This window comes from Chrysemys picta, chromosome 3 (genome assembly GCF_011386835.1).
Source record: "Chrysemys picta bellii isolate R12L10 chromosome 3, ASM1138683v2, whole genome shotgun sequence".
Classification (NCBI taxonomy): Eukaryota; Metazoa; Chordata; order Testudines; family Emydidae; genus Chrysemys; species Chrysemys picta.
The window spans coordinates 6,020,309-6,036,568 of NC_088793.1; the positions used below are offsets into that span (position 1 = coordinate 6,020,309).

A 16,260-nucleotide genomic window follows, 5' to 3' on the forward strand; every position below is an offset into this window, starting at 1 on the left:
GCCAAATTAGCGATCAACATTACCCAAAAGAGCCGCAATTGTATTAATTCATTGTTTCATTTACTATAGTACTAGATAGTCATATTTAAACAGCATGACAGAGAAATATTTAGTTTTTATATATATATATTATTCTCACAGCAAAATGACTGACCAAGTATAATTATTTTATCAACTACAATTGGCCAATAACATCGTAAAAACATCTTGATTAGTTAATAACCTAGACTGGTTAATAATTAAATCGCACCGTGTTTTAATATCATGCGCTGCAAAGAGCCACTTGTGGCTCGCGAACCTCAGCCAGTGTATCACTGAGGTAGGCGGTGAAGGGGCTCCCAGGACCAAACAGGTGGCCCCAGCCTTACGCGACCATTTTAAAGTAGCCGCAAAGGTTCCAACCTTTGTTTGACATCTCGTTAAGACCCACCTGGACTAAGTCGCCACCTTTGTGCAGGGCCCTTGGGGTGGGGCTTAAGACATGTTTCACTGTGAAGCACCGTTGTGAGGCAGAAGAGGAGAACTGGCACAGGGATTGCTGCCTGAGGTCACGTGGTGAATCCAAGAGCACGCGGGAGAGATGCATAAGATTTGGCAGTGCTAGGTTGGCTGGGGCTTGTGCCAAAGCCGGTGTTGGTTTTGCGCTCCTGGGTTTGTATCCTTTCCCTTGTCACTTTGAGTTGACCCCACAAGAACCAAGAGAACGCATTTGACAGAGCCAGAGACGACCCGTACCTGACGACAGCGGGGGGTTGGGGGCGCAGGGTGAGGGTAGCTGCTTCAGCATGTTACCTAGCATGCTCAGTACAAGCCAAGCAGCAAATCTGGGCAGGGGCGGGGTACGTGACCCCACGTATCCCCCCACACGTCACCTCTGGACAGAGCCATGTTTCATCTGGTTTTGCACTGAAACCATCATCTCCACCTGGTTTTGACGCAAGACCATCAACTGACTCCAGGGTCCACTGGAAACTGGGCTCAAATTCACTCAAATTAAGAATCTTTGAGAACCTTTTGCTAGACCTTGGCTGAGTTTCAGGTATGTAACGATGCCGGGAAACAGGGAAGTTTCAATACAGCTTTCGATTCCATTGCAAACACCCCACGTTGCTGGAAATGTAGAAGGACACAGTCCCCAATTTCTGATAGGCTCAGCGGGGTTGGGATCTGACCAGGAGCACCAGAAGCTCCCTAGAAGTGTGGGGGGCCACCGGCATCTGAACCATGGACCTGCCCTCGCTCAGCTCCTCCCCTTGAGGCTCCGCTCCCACTTGCACCTCTCTGCCCCCTCACCCCATCGCTCGCCCTTAAGGCAGGTAAAAAGTGATGAGGCCATGGCCCCCTGACCTCCCCCGTTCCAGCACCCTTGGATCGTTTAGAAATGCCCAAATTACACTAGTTGCTCTCTCTCGAGATAAAGGGTACATCATAATATTGTTGTGTGGCACAGATATTTCATTGGTCTGAGTGCGGGATGGGAACATTAACTGGACAATTGGTCTGAATTCAGCAAGATGAAAGTCAGTATAGATCCATGCCAAAGTACTTCACCGAGGAAGGCAAAAATAATCAAATGCACAACCACAAAATGGGGAATAACTGGCTAGGTGGTAGAACTACTGAAGAGGGTCCAGGAATATAGTGGATCAGAAATTGAATATAAGTCAGTGTGACGCAGCTGAAAAAAAAGGCTAATATAGTGGTGTGTATGAACAGAAGTAGTGTATGTAAAACACGGGAGGTAATTGTCCCGCTCTGCTCAGCACCGGGGAGGCCTCAGCTGCAGGACTGTGTCCTGTTCCGGGTGCTGCACTTTAGGAAAGAAGTGGACAAATTGGAGAGAGTCCAGAGGAGAGCAACAAAAATGAGCAAAGGTTTAGAAAACCTGACCTGGGAGGAGAGATTAAAAAAACCCTGGGCCTGTTTAGTCTTGAGAAAAGAAGACTGAGGGGGACCTGATAGCCATCTGCACATATGTGCAGAGCTGTTATAAAGAAGATGGTGATCAGTTGTTCTCCACGGCCACTGAAGGTAGGGCAAGAAGGAATGGGCTTAATCTGCAGCAAGGGAGATTTAGATACTAGGGAAAACGCTCTAACTCTGAGGGGAGTGAAGCTCTGGAACCAGGGCCGGCTCTAGGTTTTTTGCTGCCCCAAGCAAAAAAATGTTTGGCTGCCCCCCACCCCAGCCCTGGGCTCTCCCCCCCCCCCAACTGCACCCTCCTGCCGCCCCAGCACTGGGTCACTGGTAACTCGCTCCCAGGGTGGGTCATTCAGCAGGAATTTTGGATGTGCACAGAACACAGACAGGATTGGTTCCCATATGGTTACAGAACTGCAGTAAAGTGGAACCATTTTCAGCTTGTGTGATTGGAGGATATCTGGATACATATTATAAGACTGTCCTACATAAATGAGGAGAAGTTGAGGTGCCTTTATTATTCTTTTGTTCCATTCTTTGTTTCTATGGGGAATGCACTATCACGGTCTTCCTTTTAAACAAATAAAACTAAAACTTAAAAAAAAAAAAGCAATGGCTGTTGAAAATAGCAATTCCAGTCCTAATAACCACTGGGAAGCATTTCTTGCTCAATTTATTCTACTTTTTCTACAGCAAGTTCCAGTGGATCAGTATATTTGATTTGGGAGAAATGAGGTAACAGCTGCCCAAATTGAGCTTGAGCACTCCTGAATTTGGAGGTGTTCAAATCTGGAAGGCAGGTGCTAGATTCCCTTTCTGAATATTAGCTAAATCTGGAAAGGAAAAGTCAATTTCTGCTTCCATGGCTCAGAAGTGGAAATCCTCCTACGTGCCTGGTACAGTATCTAAAGCTGCCCAGTCTAGTAGAGTCTCCCCTCCCTTACTTTTCATTTTAAATTCTAGTGGGATCCACGTACCTCCCTTGCTAGGCTTCACATAGAGAGGTGCACCGTCCATTTAGTCCCCCCCAATTCCTTTTCTGGGGGAGAGCCCAGGGCTGGGGCGGCAGGAGGTGCGGTTGGGGGGGGGGGAAGAGCCCAGGGCTGGGGCAGCAGGGGAGTGCGGGTGGAGGGAGAACCCAGGGTTGGGGCAGCAGGGGGTGTGGGTGGGGGGGGGGAAGAGCCCAGGGCTGGGGTGGCAGGAGATGCGGGTGGGGGGATAACCCAGGGTTGGGGCAGCAGGGGGGTGCAGGTGGGGGGGGGAAGAGCCCAGGGCTGGGGTGGCAGGAGATGCGGGTGGGGGGGAGAGTCCAGGGCTGGGGCGGCAGGGGGGTGCAGGTGGGGGCCAGAGCTGGGGCGGCAGGGGGTGCGGGGAAGAGCCCAGGGCGGGGGCAATACAGGGGTGCGGGGAGAGCCCAGGGCGGGGGGGGGGGAGTGGCAAAACACCTAGAGTGGCTCTGCCCCTACCATTTACAGCAAGCTGCAGATTTCAGTTCCATACTCCTTCCCCCTCCCTTTCCTGTTGCTAGTGGCCAAGGGAATGCTGGGAAATGTAGTTCTTTCCCTGCTCCAGGGCTGGCTCTATAGGCAGAGAGCTAACCAAGGAACTACAGCTCCCAGGGCCCCTGTTGGGTCTCAGCTCCCAGGCTGGATTCTTGTGCCCCTTGCAAATTTGCCGCCCCAAGCACCTGCTGCTTTGCTGGTGCCTAGAGCCGGCCCTGTCTGGAACAGGCTTCCAAGGGAGGTTGTGGAATCCCCGTCATTGGAGGTTTTTAAGAACAGGCTGGACACACATCTGTCAGCGATGGTCTAGGTTTACTTGGTCCTGCCTCAGCGCAGGGAGCCGGACTCGATGACCTCTTGAGGTCCCTTTCAGCCCGACATTTCTCTGATTGCTCATGAGTGGAGAAGCCACAAGTGAATTATGCAAATCATCCCAAAAGTGTGCCGGTGAACAGTCTTTTGCAATTGGGTATGGGATTCTTCATCACTTCCTGCCCTAAACTGCTGTGCATAGCTAAACAGCTGCTGTGTTCCACTCCAGAGGTGGTGGCATTTCGGTACTGGGTGAAGTGACTCTTCTGTATCCAACATTTTGTTGTTATTGTGGTCACAGTTTAAAGCTTCCAGGTAATCGGCTCAATCCAGTCCAAATTTGGTATCCCATTCAACACTCATGTATCCTGCTAGCAAACAAATCCAGATTCCCAACTCCCTGATCCAAATGGGCTCACCGCTCTAAACGAGCAGCAGCGGATTGTGCCAGAGAAACCCAAGATACGAACATTCAGAACACTCCCCTTTGGCCTAAACCCCCGCGTCTCAGGCTGAGACTGGAAGCGACGTGTCAGGAACTTCCAGACTCCAAAGGCATACTCCCATGTGGTCCGTGACCCCTGCCCATTAAGCTGTAACAGAATGCTAAACTGTATTACGCAGCTCAGCCACTAGGAGATGCTGTGTATAAAAGACCTGATTTAAACTAACTTCAGCCATATCTGGCAGAGCATTAAAGGATGATGATGAACACATCTGGTGTGTATAAGCAAGCTCTGCAGCCATTCCTTATCTGGTACAGGAGCATGACATGGAGTCAGGCATAAACTAAGGACAGAAGCAGAAGGAAAACAGCAGTACAGGCTGCAGGATCTCATCAACATAGAATGAGAGATTCATAGAATATCAGGGTTGGAAGGGACCTCAGGAGGTATCTAGTCCAACCCCCTGCTCAAAGCAGGACCAATCCCCAACTAAATCATCCCAGCCAGGGCTTTGTCAAGACGGATGGAGATTCCACCACCTCCCTAGGTAACCCATTCCAGTGCTTCACCACCCTCCCAGTGAAAAAGTTTTTCCTAATATCCAACCTAAACCTCCCCCACTGCAACTTGAGACCATTACTCCTTGTTCTGTCATCTGGTACCAGTGAGAACAGCCTAGATCCATCCTCTTTGGAACTCCCCTTCAGGTAGTTGAAAGCAGCTATCAAATCCCCCCTCACTCTTCTTCTCGTCTGCAGACTAAACAATCCCAGTTCCCTCAGCCTCTCCTCATAAGTCATGTGCTCCAGCCCCCTCATCATTTTTGTTGCCCTTCAATTTTTCCACATCCTTTTTGTAGTGTGGGGCCCAAAACTGGACGCAATACTCCAGATGAGGCCTCACCAATGTCGAATAGAGGGGAATGATCACGTCCCTCGATCTGCTGGCAATGCCCCTACTTATACAGCCCAAAATGCCGTTAGCCTTCTTGGCAACAAGAGCACACTGTCGACTCATATCCAGCTTCTTGTCCACCATAACCCCTAGGTCCTCTTCTGCAGAACTACTGCCTAGCTGCTCGGTCCCTAGTCTGTAGCAGTGCATGGGATTTTTACGTCCTAAGTGCAGGACTCTGCACTTGTCCTTGTTGAACCTCATCAGATTTCTTTTGGCCCAATCCTCTAATTTGTCTAGGTCCCTCTGTATCCTATCCCTACCTTCCAGCATATCTACCACTCCTCCCAGTGTAGTGTCATCTGCAAACTTGCTGAGAGTGCAGTCCACGCTATCCTCCAGATCGTCAATGAAGATATTGAACAAAACCGGCCCCAGGACCGACCCTTGGGGCACTCCGCTTGATACCGGCTGCCAACTAGTCATGGAGCCCATTGAGTCCGACAATCTAGCCAGCTTTCTATCCACCTTATAGTCCATTCATCCAGCCCATACTTCTTTAACTTGTTGGCAAGAATATTGTGGGAGACTGTATCAAAAGCTTTGCTAAAGTCCAGGAATAACTTGTCCACTGCTTTCTCCTCATCCACAGAGCTGACCTTGTTCGTGAAGACAGAGGCAAAAAAAGCGCTGAGTACACTAGCTTTTTCCACATCCTCTGTCACTAGTTTGCCTCCCTCATTCAGTAAGGGGCCCACACTTTCCTTGACCTTCTTCTTGTTGCTAACATACCCAAAGAAACCCTCCTTGTTACTCTTAACATCCCTTGCTAGCTGCAACTCCAGTTGTGATTTTGCCTTCCTGATTTCACTCCTGCATGCCTGAGCAATATTTTTATACTCCTCTCTGTCATTTGTCCAATCTTCCACTTCTTGTAAGCTTCTTTTTTGTGTTTAAGATCAGCAAGGATTTCACTGTGAAGATAAGCTGGTTGCCTGCCATATTTACTATTCTTTCTACATATCGGGATGGTTTGTTCCTGCAGCCTCAATAAGGATTCTTTAAAATACAGCCAGCTCTCCTAAACTCCTTTCCCCTTCATGTTATTCTCTTCAATGTCACATGTCACATGTCACTCTTCAATGCCCCAGAGAACTTCAGCTTTGACAGACCTTCCCAAGGGACAGACTGGAAACAAGATTTTGCAAGATTTCACATTGCAAACTCCACACAGAAACCGGAGAGACACGGGTATCTTCTCTAATTTATGCTCTGCTTGCTTCCCCATAGCATATCTTTAAATTAGGGCTGTCAAGCGATTAAAAAAATTAATCGTGATTAATCGTACTATTAAACAATAATAGAATACCATTTATTTAAACATTTTTGATGCTTTTTTACATTTTCAACTATATTGATTTCAATTACAACACAGAATACAAAGTGTATGGTGCTCACTTTATATTTATTTTTTATTACAAATATTTGAACTGTAAAAAAGAAAAAAAATAGTATTTTTCAAATCACCTAATACAAGTACTGTAGTGCAATCTCTTTATCATGAAAGTTGAACTTACAAATGTAGAATTATGTACAAAAAAACTGCATTCAAAAATAAAACAATATAAAACTTTAGAGACTACAAGTCCAATCAATCAGTCCTACTTCTTGTTCAGCCAATCGCTTAGACAAATATGTTTGTTTACATTTGCAGAAGATAATGCTGCCCGCTTCTTGTTTACAAAATGTCACCTGAAAGTGAGAACAGGCGTTCGCATGGCACTGTTGTAGCCGGTGTCACAAGATATTTACATGCCAGATGTGCTAAAGATTCATATGCCCCTTGATGCTTCAACCACCTGTCCAGAAGACATGCGTCCATGCTGATGATGGGTTCTGCCCGATAACGATCCAAAGCAGAGTGGACCAACGCATGTTCATTTTCATCATCTGAGTCAGATGCCACAAGCAGAAGGTTGATTTCCTTTTTTGGTGGTTTGGGTTCTGTAGTTTCTGTATCAGAGTGTTGCTCTTTTAAGACTTCTGAAAGCATGCTCCACACCTCGTCCCTCTCAGATTTTGGAAGGCACTTCAGATTCTTAAAGCTTGGGTCAAGTGCTTTAGCTATCTTTAGAAATTTGACATTGGTATCTTCTTTGCATTTTGTCAAATTTGCAGTGACAGTGTTCTTAAAACGAACAACATGTGCTGGATCATCATCCGAGACAGCCATAACATGAAATATATGGCAGAATGCAGGTAAAACAGAGCAGGAGACATACAATTCTCCCTCAAGGAATTCAGTCACAAATTTAATTAATGCATTATTTTTTTAATGAGCATCATCAGCGTGGAAGCATGTCCTCTGGGACGATGGCTGAAGCATGAAGAGGCATATGAATCTTTAGCGCATCTGGCATATAAATATCTTGCAAAACCAGCTACAACAGTGCCATGCGAATGCCTGTTCTCACTTTGTGGTGACATTGTAAATAAGAAGAGGGCAGCATTATCTCCCGTAAATGTAAACAAACTTGTTTCTCTTAGCGATTGGCTGAACAAGAAGTAGGACTGAGTGGACTTGTAGGCGCTAAAGTTTTACTTTTTTTTTTTTGAGTGCAGTTATGTAACAAAAAAAATCTACGTTTGTAAGTTGCACTTTCATGATAAAGAGATTGCACTACAGTACTTGTATGAGGTGAATTGAAAAATGCTATTTATACTATAATATAAAGTGATCACTTTATACTTTGTATTCTGTGTTGTGATTGAAATCAATACACTTGAAAATGTAGAAAAACACCCAAAAATATTTAATAAATTTCAATTGGTATCCTATCGTTTAACAGTGCGATTCATTTTTTTGAGTTATTTGCGTGAGTTAACTGCATTTAATCGACAGCCCTACTTTAAATCCTTTTACTGAAGACAGTCACAAAGTGACCATGAAAGGGTTCTGGCTAGGTTTGGCGCATACTTTATACCTCAGAGAAATGGATTTATGGAAGAGTATGTTTTCACCAGAGAATCCAAGAACCAGAGAGGGAAATGTTGAATGTTTTATAAGAGCTCTGCGTACATTGACTGAAAACTGATTTGGGGAATGCAAAACATGAAAATATCAGAGACAGGCTGGCTATTGGGTTAGCAGATAGAAACTTTTCACAGCAGCTATAAGTGAAGAGAGATTTAATCCTAGCCAGAGCTATACAGACAGCAAAGCAGTCAGAATCAATTAGTCAAACAACATCCAGGAGCAACTTGAAAAACTTGGAACTATCTTAGAAGCTAGAAACAGACACTTGAGTGTTAAAAGTCCTTATCGTAAAACTCCGAGGCAAGGAGAGAGAACTCCCAGGCTGAGAGGGACAAATCCCAGCGTATACGCCGAAGGAATGGAAAAAGTCATATGCCAAGCAATGATGCATGTCCAGCCAGAGGCGCATGGTGTGATACATGCACGAAATATGGACATTCTGCAGCTGTTTGATGCACCAAAGCAGTCAGGGAGTTGATCCTTTTACAAGCAGGACCAAGTACTGATTTTTGCCCCCTGATTCCTAAGTGGCCCCCTCAAGGATTGAACTTACAACCCTGGGTTTAGCAGGCCAATGCTCAAACCACTCAAGACTAGAGCCATTGTTTCTGGGATCTATCACTAGTGATGACACAGAAGTTCCTGCCTGGAGAGTGAAACTGAATAGTCATGGCAAGACTATTGACTTTAAAATTGACTCAGGAGCTGACATCACAGTTACCTGAGAACAGGCTTATAATCACCTTTTACCCCGCCCAGCGCTGCAGTCACCTGACACAGCTCTGACTAGGCCTGCAGGGATTCTGATTGGCCTGGGCCAGGTCATCACAGAAACAACTTACAAAGACAAAAGTTTTGCATTCAGGGTTAATGTGATCAAAGGACCACAGATCAACACCCTGCTCTGCCACAGCATGGCAGACCAGGATGGGCCTAGTGAGAAAGGTGGAAGAACTCAACGGAGTATTTGATGATATTGGACTTTTGAGAGGAGATCGAGTACAAATCAACTTCAGCGACAATGCTGCACCATGGAGTGTACAAACACGCCTACCAGAGAGACCATGAAAAAGAGGAGCTGCAGATTTACGCCAATTCAGAGGACATCATTACCTGGCCGTAGTGGACTATTTTTCCAGGTATACAGAAATAATGTACTTGAACGATATAACGTATCACAGTGTTACTAGGAAACTGAAGTGCACTTCTGCTCACTTCGGTTTTCCAGGACAATTAGTGACGGACAACGGACCAGAAGTCACTGCAGCAGAATTTAAGTCATTCTGAATGAAATATGATTTTGATTACTAGCAGCCCACATTACCCACAAGCAAACAGAGAGACTGAGCTGTACAGACAGCCAAGAAAATCCTACAGTGGGAAGATCCATTCCCGTTCTTCTGAGTCACAGAGCCACACCAATAGTGGCTCCTGGATATAGTCCAGTACAACTCCTGATGGGAAGACAATTCAAAATTACTGTTCCAACTTTTGGAAAAGTGGGCAGACACAAAAAGAGTTGCCAAATTGGATAAAAAGGCTACAAGAGCTAACGAACACTTTTACAACCTATGTCACTCAAAGAACTGCCAGGTCTAGAACCCGGTGACCGTGTTCATGCCAAACTGGATGGAGAAAGAGGATGGACAATTCCAGCTGTCCTAAAGAGAAAGAATTCAGCACCCAGATCATGTGTAATTGCGACCAACAATGGAGAGTTCAATAGAAACCGTCAACATCTACAGTTTGTTCCACAGAAAGAACAATCAACGGAGCAAACTCTACCGATAGCAGATGCAGAACAAGACGACGACTCAAAAATTCCAAACCGACCACGGTTTGTTGTTGTAACTAATGGACAGCCAGATGACCATGATGTTACATGTTCGGGTTGGGCAATTAGCAAAACAGTACGATGCAGAGACACTTAACAGACCGATCCTTACTGGACTTCAAAGACAGCGTGACAGTGTAAATACCTTATTTCAGCTAACCTCACCCATACCTGGCAGAGCATTAAAGGATCTTCCGATGGACACATCTGGTGAGTATAAGCAAGCTCTGTGACCAGTCATTGCCTGTCACGCTTGGTGAGGTCTGTGCTTCCTGTGGAATACGGTGGGCCTGAGACATCTTGAAACCATTCACACGTCTGCTCTGAGGACACCTGGAGAGCCCGTGGCTCTGGGGAGTGCTGGCTGGAGATGGCCTTGTGTCCTATTGAGAAGAAACTCATGGCCAGAAAAGAGGATCTTTTCCCTGGAGCCGTTACATCACATCTGTGACTGTTACTGGGAAGCGACTGAGAACCAAATACCTAAGCAGGCTCGTGCTTTGAACCTTTGGCACATTTTCACTACCGTGTAACCATTTTACTCCAGAGAAGGCGCGGCTGTGTATACATTAACGGCACGTCCTGAGGTATTTGGTATGTCCAGCAGCTGGGTTCAGCCATAGACACTATAGGCCCCAAAACTCCGGGAGTCGCATGATTTAATTTAAAAAGAAAGTTTAATGGAAAGCAAATTTCTAACCATCGTGGTTACAAATGTGGCTCGTGTGTCGCCAATGCAGCGACGCCTGCCCGAGGCTACGTCGACACTCCGAGCTAGGCATGGGATTCCCCTGCTCGTGTGCACATGCTCGCACTGAGCTAGCGTGAATGTAAGTCCCAGTGTAGCTGCGGGAGCACGGGCAGCGGGCTTAGCCATGTCAATTAAGTACCCATGGTTGCAGGTGGGTGGTACGTGGCATGGCTCGGCTGTGCCTCCACTTCTGCTACCCGTGCTAGCATGGCTGCACTGCCGTTTATACTCGTCCTAGCTCGATGGGAGCTAGCGTGAGTATTCGAGCAGGGGAATCACTCCCCTAGCTGGTAGGACAGACATAGCTCTAGTCGGCAGAGATCCCGAAGCAATGGCTCAGAGAGGAGGGGAACTGCCCCATGCCTCTCAGTGGGGTGCTGGCTCCCAAAAGCCAGTGCTCCAGGGGCCCTGCACCAACACCGGGCTGGCAGAAGAAGAGTGCAGCCTGCCTGGCTCAGCCCTCAATCAGAAACACTCCAGCTGCTGCGAGGAGCTGGTGACCCCCTTGCTTCTCTGGGGGTCTGGAAGAAGCTTTGCAGTTCCCAAGGGGAGCCCCGACAGAGCCAGAGGCCCCTGCACTGTGGCACGCCAGGACTCCAGACTGCCATGATCTGGCCTGGACTAGGGTCTGTATTTCCCAGCGCAGCAGACCCACTCCAGGGCACTTAGTGCCCGACCCATCCCCGCTGAGCTCAGCTTTGCAAACTGAGTTTTGCTTTGACAGAGGGGGAGCCTGGGGGCTCCAGACAAGGAGATCCGGGCTGTTCAGATGCACCAACAAATGCCCTCCCACTTCGAGCCCGGCCACAGCTATGCCCCTTCCCCCGCCCTCCGACAGGGCCTTCCCTGCAGCGCTGAGGAGAGATCTCGTACCACTCAGTGAGATGCCAGGTGGGTGTCTCTCGGGTGGCCGGCTCCTCTCTCCCGTTGGGGGGTTTATTAGAGTTTCGTGCCTTGTGCAGGGGACGGGGCTTGGTTGGGGATAAGCCTCCTCGAAGCTTGCTCTGCACTAAAGCAGAGCGCTCACCGTGCCCTCCCCAGGGCAGGCCAGGGAGGTGGTAAGCACTCAAGGACAGGCTGCTGGGAAGGAGACATTCCCATTAAGTCTTAGGGTGAGCACGGGTAATGGAGCTACAGTGGAACAGACGGGAGCATGGGAGAACCCTCTTTCACTCTGTCTGTGGGCGAGATCCAGGACATCAGTCATAGGGTTAAGAAAACCAAACCCAAATTCCCTTTCTTGCCCTCCCCACCACACTAACGCCAGCGAGCCCGTTCTGACAAGCTGCCCTGCAACAACAAACCCGTGGGCCCAGCCCAGCCCAAATGAGCAACCCTACGATAACAAACTGGCCTAGGCTCACGAGAGCCCCGGCTCATGAGGGATGGAACACACCATCCAGCGACTCACCCACAAGGCCATCCGACACCAGGGCCAGCAGTGTGCGCGGAGTTGTACGAACGCCTAGCAAAGCAGGGTGCCTGCACTGAAGAGCTTACGATCTAAAAAGCTCAGAGTCTAAACCCAGATGTGTAGACACCTCATCTCTGCCGCCCTACTGCAAAGCATCATTATATCATCAGTGTAGAGGCAGGGTAAGGGCAGAAAAAATCAAGTGGCTAAGGCTCTCCTTCCTGCCGTAGGTAGCTGGCCTTAGGGCTCTGGACTAGGACATAGGAGCTGTAGGTTCAGTTCCTACCTTGGCCGGTCACCTTGTTTCTCTAGGCCTTCATTCCCCATCTGTAAAATGAAGCTCAAAATCCTTCCTTTATCCTTCTCCGCTGGTGAGCTGCTCAGAGCAGGAGCTGCCCCTCGCGATGGGCCTGTCGGTACTGCAGCTGGACGGGTGATTGCAGCTCAGGCACACGTACCTGCGCTAGCTTGAATCTAACTAGTGGGACTAAAAGAGAATCATACAGATGTCGGTCTTGAAGGGGCCTCAAGAAGTCATCGAGTCCAGCCCCCTGCGCTGAGTCGGGGCCAAGTAAACCCAGATCATCCCTGTTCCTAAAAGCCTCCAGGGACGGGGATTCCACAGCCTGTGGCAGAACTTAGCTCCCTTAGAGGTAGAAAGTGTTTCCTAATATTGAACCTAACTCTCCCTTCCTGAAGACTAAGCCATTTATTTCTTGTCCGACCTTCAGTGGACGTGCAGACAGGACCGGCTCCAGGCACCAGCACGTGCTTGGGGCGGCACATTTCCAGGGGCGGCATTCCGGCCATCCTTTTTTTTTTTTTTTTTGGAAAAAATCCACCAATGTACGAAAAAAAATAATACATGAAGATCAAAAAAAATCTCCAGTAGTGCGATAGCAGCATGACGTGAAAAATATCGTGTCACGTCATGACACGGTCACTCATAATGTGAACATGCGTAAATGTGTAAATGTTAATGGTTATTGATTAATTAAATCAGGAATTACTTGTGTGCACTGTGCCGCCCTATCGGCGCCATTCGCGCCAATTTCCATGTCGCGTCAGAGCCAGTGGTTATAGGGCTGAAATGCCGGGACAAAAACGAAAACGACTTTCTGGTGCTTTTTAAAAAATTTTAAACAGTCCAAAAAAACCCACAAACAAACAAACAAACAAACAAACAAACCCATTGCAAAGTGCAAACGTGTAAAAGCCAAAAAAAAAAGAGGGGGGCCGCCAAAATTTTTTTTGCTTGGGGCAGCAAAAAACCTAGAGCCGGCCCTGCGTGCAGAACAATTGATCCCTGTCCTCTTTATGACCTGATCTAATTTGAAGACTATCAGGTCCTCCCCCCTTAGTCTTCTTTTCTCAAGACTGAACATAGCAGCGAAGATGCAGCACCACGGGCTTGGTGTGGGCTGTGCACACACACCCGGGCCGCTGGGTGTGTACTTGCAGGGCCAGCCGGCGCTGGGTTTATTTTTAGTCACGCTCGCTCGTTCGAAGCTAGTAGGGGTATAGAAGCCCATACCGCAATCACACTCCCGGGGGCAGGGTAGATGTTCCCTTTGTTCTGTGTAGCACCCAGCGCTAGAGGGTCCTGCAGGCACCAGCTAATACAAAGAAAATACAGCCTTTTGCATTGCATTCGGTGCTCCCTGCTCCCAGGTCAGCTACTGCCTCCAACACGGTCTGGCCCTGTCTCTTTTGGAACAACTTCCCAGCGCATGGGGGATTACTTGTTCCTTCTGCATCATACCCAATAAAACCCTGAGATCGCCATTCCTTCCGCGTGTTTGTTTTTACTGCGTCAATTACTTCCAACCCCGGCTCCCCTCCCATCCCAGAAAGAAAAACAAGAAAGGAAACGTTTTAGAAGCGAAATAAACCCAAGTGGCTAAGAAAACAAGGGCCTGATTCTCTACAGCTGCACCAAGATATCATCGCCTTCTGGATAATTGGGACCATCTGCTTGGTAAGGAAGTGGGACAGGACTGATGCCCTAGAACAGAAGAGTTCACGTCTGCTAGAGGAAGGCTTTCTGCAGCAGAAAGTCTCAAAGCCGCCATCGGTATTGTCCGCAGGTCACAGTTTGCTCTTTGATACGGAGGCGGTAGTGTCCCTCGCATGTGAGGAAGGGACACATGGTAACAGGGTGAGTCTCTGGCGACCGAGAGTGTTTTTGTGTGTCAGCAATTCCCACAGCAGCTTCTTACTGTAGTGCTCTCAAATGCTGCACATTAACAGGCAGGTTGAACGTAAGACACGGGAGGTGACCGTCCCGCCCTGTTAAGCACTGGTGAGGTCTCCGCTGCTGTACTGCGTCCAGTTCTGGGCGCCACACTTTAAGATTGGAGAGAGTCCAGAGAAGAGCAATAAAAATGATCAAAGGTTTAGAAAACCTGACCTGTGAGGAGAGGTTAAAAACACTGGGCCTGTTTAGTCTTGGGAAAAGACAGCTCAGATGGTGGGGACATGATAAGAGTCATTAAATACAGAAAAAGGTTGTTACCGAGAGGACGGTGATTGTTTGCACGCCATGGCCACCAAGGACAGGACGAGAAGTAATTGCCTTGGTTTGCAGCGTGGGAGATTTAAGCTAGAGATTAGGGAAAACTTCCTTATGGGAAGGGGAGTGAAGCTCTGGAACGGGCTACCAAGGGAGGTTGTGGGGTCCCCCTTGGAGGTTTTTAAGAACAGGTCAGACGAACACTTGTCAGGGATGGTCTAGGTTTAATTAGCCCTGCCTCAGCATGGGGGACTGGACTAGATGACCTCTCAAGCTCCCTTCCAGGCTAAGTGGCTAGGATTCTATATTGGTCTTTTAGCTGGTTTGAGCCAGGCTAGCGCTTGGATGGGAGGCTCCAGGTGTCAGGATCCAGGCAGGACGAGTGCCAGGATCTTGGGCTAGCCGAACTGAGCCAGTGTCAAAGTCAGGAGTTAGGCCAAAGGTCCGACCCAGAGGCAGAGTCAGGCATTAGGCTCAGGGTCAATACCAAGTATCAGGGTCCATGGTGGCATTCCAGGGATCAATCCAGAGTCAGCACTGGGAGTTTGGGAAAAAAGAGCTAGAGATCCACATTCTTGCCTGGACACTTCCTGGTATGCCCACCCCATGGTTTTCCATAGGATCAAGGAGCAAATCAGGGATCGCTAGGATCGCTGTCTATAGGAGGCTCTGGTCCAGAGACCTATGCCAGCTCCCTTCTCTGAGCTCCCCTCACTGTCTCCCTTCCCCAGGGAGTCTGGCTAGGGTTGGCAACTTTCTAATTGCTCAAAGCTGAACCCCCTTGCCCTGCCTGGCCCCGCCCCTTCCCTGAGGCCCCACCCATGCCCTGCCCCCTTCTCCCAGGCCCCGCCCCCACTCACGCCATCCGCCCTCCCTTCGTCGCTCACTCTCCTCCACCCTCATTCGCTTTCACCGGGCTGGGACGGGGGTTGGGGTGCGGGAAGGGGTGAGGGCTCCAGCTGGGGGTGCGGGCTCTGGGGTGGGCCAGGGATGAGGGGTTTTGAGATGCAGGAGTGGGCTCCAGGCTGGGGCTGAGGGGCTCGGAGCGTGGGAGGGGGCTCAGGGCTGGGGCAGGGGGTTGGGGTGCGGGAGGGGGTTGAGGTGCGGGCTCCAGGCGGGCGGCGCTTACCTCAGGTGGCTCCCAGCTGCACGGTTCCTGGAAGCGGCCAGCATGTCCCTCTGGCTCCTAGGCGGAGGGGTCAAGGGGCTCTGCGCACTGCCCGTGCCTGCAGGTGCTGCCCCTGCAGTTCCCATTGGCCAATGGGATCTGCAGAGCCGGCGCTCGGGGTGGGGGCAGTGCACGGAGCCCCCGTGGCCGCCCCTGCACCTAGGAGCCAGACATGGCGGCTGCTTCCGGGAGCCGCGCAGAGCCAGGGAGCCTGCCTTAGCCCTGCTGCGCTGCCAACCGGACTTTTAATGGCCCGGTCAGCGGCGCTGACTGGAGCCACCAGGGTCCCTTTTCAACCAGGCGTTCCGGTAGAAAACCGGCGCCTGGCAATCCTAAACCGGGCACTTCTCTTGGGGCTCATCCAGGGCTTGCCCCACCGCCGAGGCCTGCTCTACCCTGGGGGTTCCTCCCGGCCTCAGCCGCTGTAGGGCTTCTCTAGGTAGAACTCCTTTTCCTCTCAGCAGCAACCT

At 49.3% G+C, this 16,260-nt stretch overlaps 1 protein-coding gene across 1 annotated transcript in view; it reads right to left on the bottom strand.

Moving 5' to 3' along the window:
- SCARA5 (scavenger receptor class A member 5) overlaps positions 1 to 16,260 on the bottom strand; it is a 152,515-nt gene that overhangs the window by 10,291 nt on the left and 125,964 nt on the right. The gene's annotated exons all lie outside the window — the stretch shown is intronic.